At 49.7% G+C, this 8,605-nt stretch overlaps 3 non-coding genes across 3 annotated transcripts; all 3 read right to left on the bottom strand.

Moving 5' to 3' along the window:
- Positions 1-959: 959 nt before the first annotated feature.
- On the bottom strand, positions 960-1,032 carry trnat-agu (transfer RNA threonine (anticodon AGU)). Its single transcript has one exon. It is a non-coding gene; the product is annotated as a tRNA-Thr (tRNA).
- A 941-nt stretch (positions 1,033-1,973) lies between these two features.
- On the bottom strand, positions 1,974-2,046 carry trnat-ugu (transfer RNA threonine (anticodon UGU)). The gene has a single exon. It is a non-coding gene; the product is annotated as a tRNA-Thr (tRNA).
- Positions 2,047-8,052: 6,006 nt separating this feature from the next.
- trnat-agu (transfer RNA threonine (anticodon AGU)) lies at positions 8,053-8,125 on the bottom strand. The gene has a single exon. It is a non-coding gene; the product is annotated as a tRNA-Thr (tRNA).
- Positions 8,126-8,605: the final 480 nt, after the last annotated feature.

Here is an 8,605-nt window from a genome sequence, read left to right as displayed (position 1 = left end):
CAGCGACAATAGTCCGCAGCGGGCAGCCCAGATCACCAAGCCGAGCACCACACGTGTCGCGGTAGACTCCCTACAGACCCCGGCTGTCCCGGGTTGCTACGCAGTCACCGGACAGAGTCGCTCAGGACCGAGCCTTCCGTCTGCTATCAGCAGAGAATGCACCACGATCGTACGGCCCCCCTCCACGCCACATCAGAATAAGGACGTGGACAATATTCAGGGCCCCCAGATGGGGCCGAGAGCACTGTGTGAGACAAAGAGGGGAATGGAGTGTGTGTGTGTGTGTGATGAAAATGGAGTGTTTGGTTGTGAAACCATGTACTGAGCAAACGCAGAAAGCGTTTGGACCAGACCAGACTGCAAACTATCGATAAGCAGGCCACCATTGTGAAAGGACCTGGCCACGTCTGTCCCATCACACCAGGCACTCGGCCGGGCAGCAACGTTCCGACCAACTCACCCAGGCCAGGAATTCAAATCAGGTGATCGACCCGGGGACACAGGGCGTCATATCGCCTCAACTTGCAAATAACTGGTGCATAAGCCTTTGGAGGGGGCGGGGGGGGGGGAGTGATGTTATGTATGCACCGAAACCTCACCAATATGTCAGACTTGCCACTAGGGGACACACCTGTGGGAGGCCTAAGGGTCACTTGTGCACCCTGGGACAAGCAGGTACATAAGGTGATCCACCATGCTGCTTCCCCACTCTGGGGTCTCAATAAAGAGACCAAGGTCACAATAGTTTCAGCTTACGATACGGTCCCGTGGAGTTATTCTGAACATAACAGTGATGGATAGGGCAGAGAGAGATTTGGAAGGGGAAGAGAGAGTGTGAGGGAGACAAGGGGAGGAGAGGGGAGCCTGTTGTTCCAGGGTCGGTCTCAGAGCTGGTTAATATTTCTAATTGAAGCACTTGTTAATTGACGGTGAATTTAATAAATAAGTTGATCTTGAGTAGGCCCCAGTGAGATTTGAACTCACGACCCCTGGTTTACTAGACCAGTGCTCTAACCCCTGAGCTATGGAGCCACCTGCTTTGGAAAAGACAGGGGAAGGAGCAGGAAAGAGAGGGGAAGGGAAAAGAGAGAGTGGAAGGAGTGAGAGAGAGGGGGAAGGGGAGACAGAGAAGGAAGGAGTGAGAGAGAGGGGGAAGGAGGGGGAAGAGGAAGAGAGGGAGGGAAAGGAGTGAGAGGGGGAAAGGGGAGAGAGAGTGTGGAAGGGAGGGAGAGAGTGTGGAAGGGAGGGAGAGAGTAGAAGGAGTGAGAGGGGGAGGGGAGGGGAAGAGAGGGGAGGCGTGAGAGAGAGAGAGGGGAAGTGGAGAGAGAGTGGAAGGAGTGAGAGAGGGGGAAGGGGAGAGAGAGGGGGAGAGGAGAGATGGGAACGAGAAAGAGAGGGAGAAGGGGAGAATCTGAAAAGAAAGGGAAAAGGGAGAGACAGAAGAGGTAGGGGAGGAGAGAGAGGGGAGGGGAGAGGGAAAGGGAGAGTGAAAAGGCAGAACGGGAGGGGGAGAGAGGGTGGAGAGAGTGGGTAGGGGTATGAGGGGGAGGGGAGAGAAAGGGAAGATAGAGGAGGAAGGAGAGAGAGGGAAGGAGTGCGCGGTGAATGAAAGTGAGAGAAAAGGGGAGAGAGGGGAAGTGGAGGGTGAGAAAAGGGAAGGGTTAGAGAGAGGCGGGAAGGGGAAGGTGATCATGGAGGAGTTGGAAAGAGAAGTGAAGGGGAAAGGGAGAGAGAAAGAGGGGCGAGGGGAAAGAGAGGGGACGGAGAGAGAGAGAGTGAAAGGATGGGGGAGAGAGGGGGAGGGGAGTCTGTGAGGGACGGGGAAAGCTCGATAGCGGGAAAAAGATGCAGAACGGGAAGGGAGAGCGATATTACTGGAGACAAAAGGAGATTGTTGCTCCAGGGTCAGTCTCAAAGCTGTTTAATAGCCTTGTTAATTGAGGGTGAATTTAAATATTGAGTTAACTTTGAGGAGGCCCCATTGAGATTTGAACTCATGACCGCTGGTTTACAAGACCAGTGCTCTAACCCCTGAGCTATGGAGCCTCCTGTTTGAGGAGTTACAGGGGAAGGAACAGGAAAGAGAGGGGAAGGGAAAAGAGAGCGTGGAAGGAGTGAGAGAGAGGGGGAAGGGGAAAGAGAGGAAGGGGAGAGAGAGGGAGACGGTGTGAGAGAGAGAGGAATGGGAGAGAAGGAGAGGGGGAGGGGAGAGACGGGAAGGAGAGAGAGATGGGAAGACGAGAGAGGGAGGAGGCAGGGAAGAGAGAAAGGAAGGGGAGAGAGAGGGCAAAGGGGAGAATCTGAAAAGAATGGTAAAGAGAGAGAGTGGAGGGAGGGGAGGTAGAGAGTGGAAGGGGAGAGGGAGAATGAAAGGGAGAGTGAAAAAGCAGAGGGGGAAGGGGAGAGAGGAGGGGGAGAGGGGGAGGGGAGAGAGAGGCAAGATAGCTGAGGAAGGAGAGAGAGGGGAAGGAGTGGGGGGAGAATGACAGTCGAGAGGAAAGGGGAGAGAGAGAGAGGGGAAGGGGAGTGAGCGAGGGGAATGGTAATGTGGGAGGGCAAGGGGAGAGAGAGAGGGGGAGGGGGAAAGAGCAGGGATGAAGAGATAGAGTTAAGGGGGGGAGAGAGAGCGGAAGGACTGAGAGAGGGAAGGGGAGAGAGAAGAATAGATGGTTCTGTTGTGTATCTGTAAAGCATGCACTCCCATCTTCCACCACCAGGGAGCACATCCCCTGAAGTCCCAAGGGATCCCAGCATCCCTTGGGAGCAAGGTATATAAGCCAGCCCCTAAGGCCTGTTCCTCACTCTGGAGTGTCTTAATAAAGACTGAGGTCACTGTTACTTGAACCTCCCTGTGTGCAGTCTCATCTGTGTTAGGAACACAACAGGTTCATTCTCTGGTTACCAACCAGTAACTTGTATTCGGAACCCAGGAGAGGGCTCTGAGCTAGTTAGAGTGGGTGAGAGCTCAGATGAACCGGAACCCAAGAAAGAATGCAAAAGGCAGGAGGCAACAGAGCAGAGTAGCACTGGGGTAAGGGTAAACCACAAGGTGATAGGAAGGGACAATATGTATGAAGATAAAGGGGCTGCAGGAAGGGTCAAAACTAAAAATCATGGTTTAAAAACTAGTATTAAAACACTCTACCTGAACGCACGCAGCATTCAAAATAAAGTAAATGAGTTGACGGCACAAATCATTACAAATGGGTATGATTTGGTGGCCATTACAGAAACGTGGTTGCAGGGTGGCCAAGACTGGGAATTCAACATACAGGGCTATCTGTCAATTCGGAAAGATAGACAAGAAGGGAAAGGAGGTGGGGTAGCTCTGTTAATAAAGGATGATATCAGGGCAGTTGTGAGAGATGATATTGGTTCTAATGAACAAAATGTTGAATCATTGTGGGTGGAGATTAGAGATAGTAAGGGGAAAAAGTCACTGGTGGGCGTAGTTTATAGGCCCCCAAATAATAACTTCACAGTGGGGCGGGCAATAATCAAGGGAATAATGGAGGCATGTGAAAAAGGAGGGATTTTAACCTACATATCGATTGGTCAAATCAAATCGCACAGGGTAGCCTGGAGGAGGAATTCATAGAATGCATACAGGATTGTTAGAACAGTATGTTACAGAACCTACAAGGGAGCAAGCTATCTTCGATCTGGTCCTGTGTAATGAGACAGGAATAATAAACGATCTCTGAGTAAAAGATCCTCTCGGAATGAGTGATCACAGTATGGTTGAATTTGTAATACAGATTGAGGGTGAGGAAGTTGTGTCAGAAACGAGCGTACTATGCTTAAACAAAGGGGACTACAGTGGGATGAGGGCAGAGTTGGCTAAAATAGACTGGAAACACAGACTAAACGGTGGCACAATTGAGGAACAGTGGAGGACTTATAAGGAGCTCTTTCACAGTGCTCAGCAAAAATATATTCCAGTGAAAAAGAAGGGCGGAAAGAGAAGGGATAACCAGCCGTGGATAACCAAGGAAATAAGGGAGAGTATCAAATTAAAAACCAATGCATATAAGGTGGCCAAGGTTAGTGGGAAACTAGAAGATTGGGAAAATTTTAAACGACATCAAAGAATGACTACGAAAGCAATAAAGAAAGGAAAGATAGATTACAAAAATAAACTTGCGCAAAACATAAAAACGGATAGCAAAAGCTTTTACCGATATATAAAACGGAAAAGAGTGACTAAAGTAAATGTTGGTCCCTTAGAAGATGAGAAGGGGGATTTAATAATGGGAAATGTGGAAATGGCTGAGACCTTAAACAATTATTTTGCTTCGGTCTTCACAGTGGAAGACATAAAAACCATGCCAAAAATTGCTGGTCATAGGAATGTGGGAAGGGAGGATATTGAGATGATCACTATCACTAGGGAGGTAGTGCTGGATAGGCTAATGGGACTCAAGGTAGACAAATCCCCTGGTCCTGATGAAATGCATCCCAGGGTATTAAAAGAGATGGTGGAAGTTATAGCAGATGCATTCGTTATAATCTACCAAAATTCTCTGGACTCTGGGGAGGTACCAGCGGATTGGAAAGCAGCTAATGTAACGCCTCTGTTTAAAAAAGGGGGCAGACAAAAGACAGGTAACTATAGGCCGGTTAGTTTAACATCTGTAGTGGGGAAAATGCTTGAAGCTATCATTAAGGAAGAAATAGCGGGACATCTAGATAGGAATAGTGCAATCAAGCAGACGCAACATGGATACATGAAGGGGAAATCATGTTTAACTAATTTACTGGAATTCTTTGAGGATATAACGAGCATGGTGGATAGAGGTGTACCGATGGATGTGGTGGTATTTAGATTTCCAAAAGGCATTCGATAAAATGCCACACAAAAGGTTACTGCAGAAGATAAAGGTACGCAGAGTCAGAGGAAATGTATTAGCATGGATAGAGAATTGGCTGGCTAACAGAAAGTAGAGAGTCGGGATAAATGGGTGCTTTTCGGGTTGGAAATCGGTGGTTAGTGGTGTGTCACATGGATCGGTGCTGGGACCACAACTGTTTACAATATACATAGATGACCTGGAAGAGGGGACAGAGTGTAGCGTAACAAAGAGAGAGTGGAAGGAGTGAGAGAGAGGGGGAAGGGGAAATAGAGAGGGAGGGGAAGAATGGCGATGGAGTGAGTGAGAGAGGCTAATGGATGAGAGCGGAAGGGGAGAGTAAGAGATGGAAGTGGAGAGAGGGGAAGGGGAGAGGGGGGAAGGGGAGAGAGGGAGGAGGCAAGGGAGAGAGAAAGGAAGGGGAGAGAGAGAGAGGGAGGGGAAGGGGAGTGAGCGAGGGGAATGGTAATGTGGGAGGGGAAGGGGAGAGAGAGAGGGGGAGGGGGAAAGAGCAGGGATGAAGAGATAGATTTAAGGGGGGGAGAGAGAGCGGAAGGACTGAGAGAGGGAAGGGGAGAGAGAAGAATAGATGGTTCTGTTGTGTATCTGTAAAGCATGCACTCCAATCTTCCGCCACCAGGGAGCACATCCCCTGAAGTCCCAAGGGATCCCAGCATCCCTTGGGAGCATGGTATTTCAGCCGGGCCCTAAGGCCTGTTCCTCACTCTGGAGTGTCTTAATAAAGACTGAGGTCACTGTTACTTTAACCTCCCTGTGTGCAGTCTCATCTGTGTTAGGAACACAACAGGTTCATTCTCTGGTTACCAACCAGTAACTAGTGGTGTGCCGCAGGGATCAGTGCTGGGACCCCAACTATTTACAATCTATATTAACGACTTGGAAGAAGGGACCGAGTGTAACGTAGCCAAGTTTGCTGACGATACAAAGATGGGAGGAAAAGCAATGTGTGAGGAGGACACAAAAAATCTGCAAAAGGACATAGACAGGCTAAGTGAGTGGGCAAAAATTTGGCAGATGGAGTATAATGTTGGAAAGTGTGAGGTCATGCACTTGGGCAGAAAAATATCAAAGAGCAAGTTATTATTTAAATGGAGAAAGATTGCAAAGTGCCGCAGTACAGCGGGACCTGGGGGTTACTTGTGCATGAAACACAAAAGGTTAGTATGCAGGTACAGCAAGTGATCAGGAAGGCCAATGGTATCTTGGCCTTTATTGCAAAGGGGATGGAGTATAAAAGCAGGGAAGTCTTGCTACAGTTATACAGGGTATTGGTGAGGCCACACCTGGAGTACTGCGTGCAGTTTTGGTTTCCATATTTACGAAAGGATATACTTGCTTTGGAGGCAGTTCAGAGGAGGTTCACTCGGTTGATTCCGGGGATGAGGGGGTTGACTTATGAGGAAAGCTTGAGGAGGTTGGGCCTCTACTCATTGGAATTCAGAAGAAGGAGAGGTGATCTTATCGAAACGTGTAAGATTATGAGGGGGCTTGACAAGGTGGATGCAGAGAGGATGTTTCCACTGATGGGGGAGACTAGAACTAGGGGGCATGGGCTTAGAATAAGGGGCCGCCCATTTAAAACTGAGATGAGGAGAAATTTCTTCTCTCAGAGGGTTGTAAATCTGTGGAATTCACTGCCTCAGAGAGCTGTGGAGGCTGGGACATTGAATATATTTAAGACAGAGATAGGCAGTTTCTTAACCGATAAGGGGATAAGGGGCGGGCAGGGAAGTGGAGCTGAGTCCATGATCGGATCAGCCATGATCGTATTAAATGGCGGAGCAGGCTCGAGGGGCCGTATGCCCTTCTCCTGCTCCTATTTCTTATGTTCTTATGTTTTTATCGGTGAATCTGAAAAGAAAGGGAGAAGAGACACAGAGAGTGGGTAGGGGACAGAGGGTGAGGGGAGAGGGTGAGAGAGGGGAATGAGTGAGAGACTGGGAAAAATATGTTGAATGGGTCGGGAGGAGAGAGTGTCAGAGTACACAGGGAGCCTGTTGTTCCAGGGTTGGTCTCTGAGCTGTTTAATATTTATAATTAAAGCCCTTGTTAATTGACAGTGAATTTAAAAACTAAACTAATTTTGAGTAGGCCCCCAGTGAGATTTGGACCCACAACCCTTGGTTTACTAGACCAGGGCTCTAACCCCTGAGCTATGGAACCACCTGCCCTGGGCTGTGGGTCATTCCCCAGTTAGTGCTGTGTGTTTGAAGAATGAGGAGGGGTCAGTGAAACGCTCAGATTGTGTCTCATCCCCCAGACTCCTGCCTCCGTCTCTTCAATATTCGCCTCTCAACATCGATATATCGGGTCTTTCACGTAGTAAAACATCCCAAGGCAACTCAGTCACACTCTGGCTCTGTCTCTCTGTCTCTCAGTCTCCCTATCTCTCTCTTTCTGTCATGTATGTATGCTTGGGGTTACTAGCCACCAGGTGGGGCCACTGTCGGAGGTCATTGGGTTTGTACACACGTGTGTACAGCCCAGGTATAAAATGCCAACCATCTTGTAATGTAATCACTTTGGGTACTAATAAAGTAGAGCCAGGTGTGTACCTGTTCGGAGTTTACAGTAATCTGTCTGTTGAGTTATTGCACACACAACACTTTCTCACTCTTTCTCTGTCTCTCTCACACACTCTCACTTTCTCTCTGTGTGTCTCTCGAGGGGGAAAGGGAGAGAGGGGAAGGGGAGAGAGGGGGAAGGAGTGGGGAGAGAATGAAAGTAGAGAGGGGAAGAGGAGAGAGGGGGAGGGGAGAGAGGAGGGGAAGGAGTGGGGAGAGAATGAAAGTAGAGAAGGAAGGGGAAAGAGGAGAGAGAGGGGAAAGAGGGAGAGTGAGAGGGGAAGGGGAGAGCGAGGAAAGGGAAAGAGAGAGAGGGGAAGGGGAGAGCGAGGAAAGGGAAAGGGGAAAGAGAGGGGGTGAGAACGGAGAGGGGAAGAAGAGAGAGAGGGGAAGGAGAGAGGATAAGAAAGGGGAATGAGTGAGAGACGGGGAAAGTGGGAAAAAGATGTAGAATGGGGAAGGGAAAGAGAGATTTTTAATGTGGGAGAGAGAGTAAAGCAGGATGAGAAGAGGAGAGGGGAGCTGTAATTCCAGGGTCGGTTTCAGAGCTGTTTAATATTTATGACTAAATCCCTCGTTAATTGACAGTGAGTTTAAATATTGAGCTAATTTTGAGTAGGCCCCAGTGAGATTTGAACCCACGACCCCTGGTTTACTAGACCAGTGCTCCAACCCCTGAGCTATGGAGACAACTGCGCTGGAAAAAACAGGGGAAGGAGCAGGAAAGAGAGGGGAAGGGAAAAGAGAGAGTGGCAGGTGTGAGAGAGAGGGGGAAGGGGAGAGAGTAGGTGAAGGAATGAGAGGGAGGGGGAAGGAATGAGAGGGAGAGGGAGGGCTGAGAGGGGAAGGGGAGAGAGAGCGGAGGTAATGGGTAGAGGAGAGAGAGGGAACGGATGAGAGTGAGAGGAAGGGGGAAGGGGAAAGAGAGGGGAAGGGGAGAGAGAGGGGAAGGGGAGAGAGAGAGGAAGGGGAGAGGGTGGGGAAGGGGAGAGAGTGGGGAAGGGGAGAGATTAGGGAAGGGGAGAGAGAGGGGAAGTGGAGAGAGAGGGGAACGGGAGAGAGAGGGGAAGGGGAGGGGATGGGGAAGGGGAGAGAGTGGGGTACGGGAGAGAATGGGGAAGGGGAGAGAACGGGGAAGGAGTGAGAGAGAGGGAAGGGGACAGTGACCCG

This window comes from Pristiophorus japonicus, unplaced genomic scaffold (genome assembly GCF_044704955.1).
Source record: "Pristiophorus japonicus isolate sPriJap1 unplaced genomic scaffold, sPriJap1.hap1 HAP1_SCAFFOLD_594, whole genome shotgun sequence".
Taxonomy (NCBI): domain Eukaryota; kingdom Metazoa; phylum Chordata; class Chondrichthyes; family Pristiophoridae; genus Pristiophorus; species Pristiophorus japonicus.
Note: the sequence above shows the minus strand (reverse complement) of the source record. Positions and strands in the feature narration are given on the sequence as shown.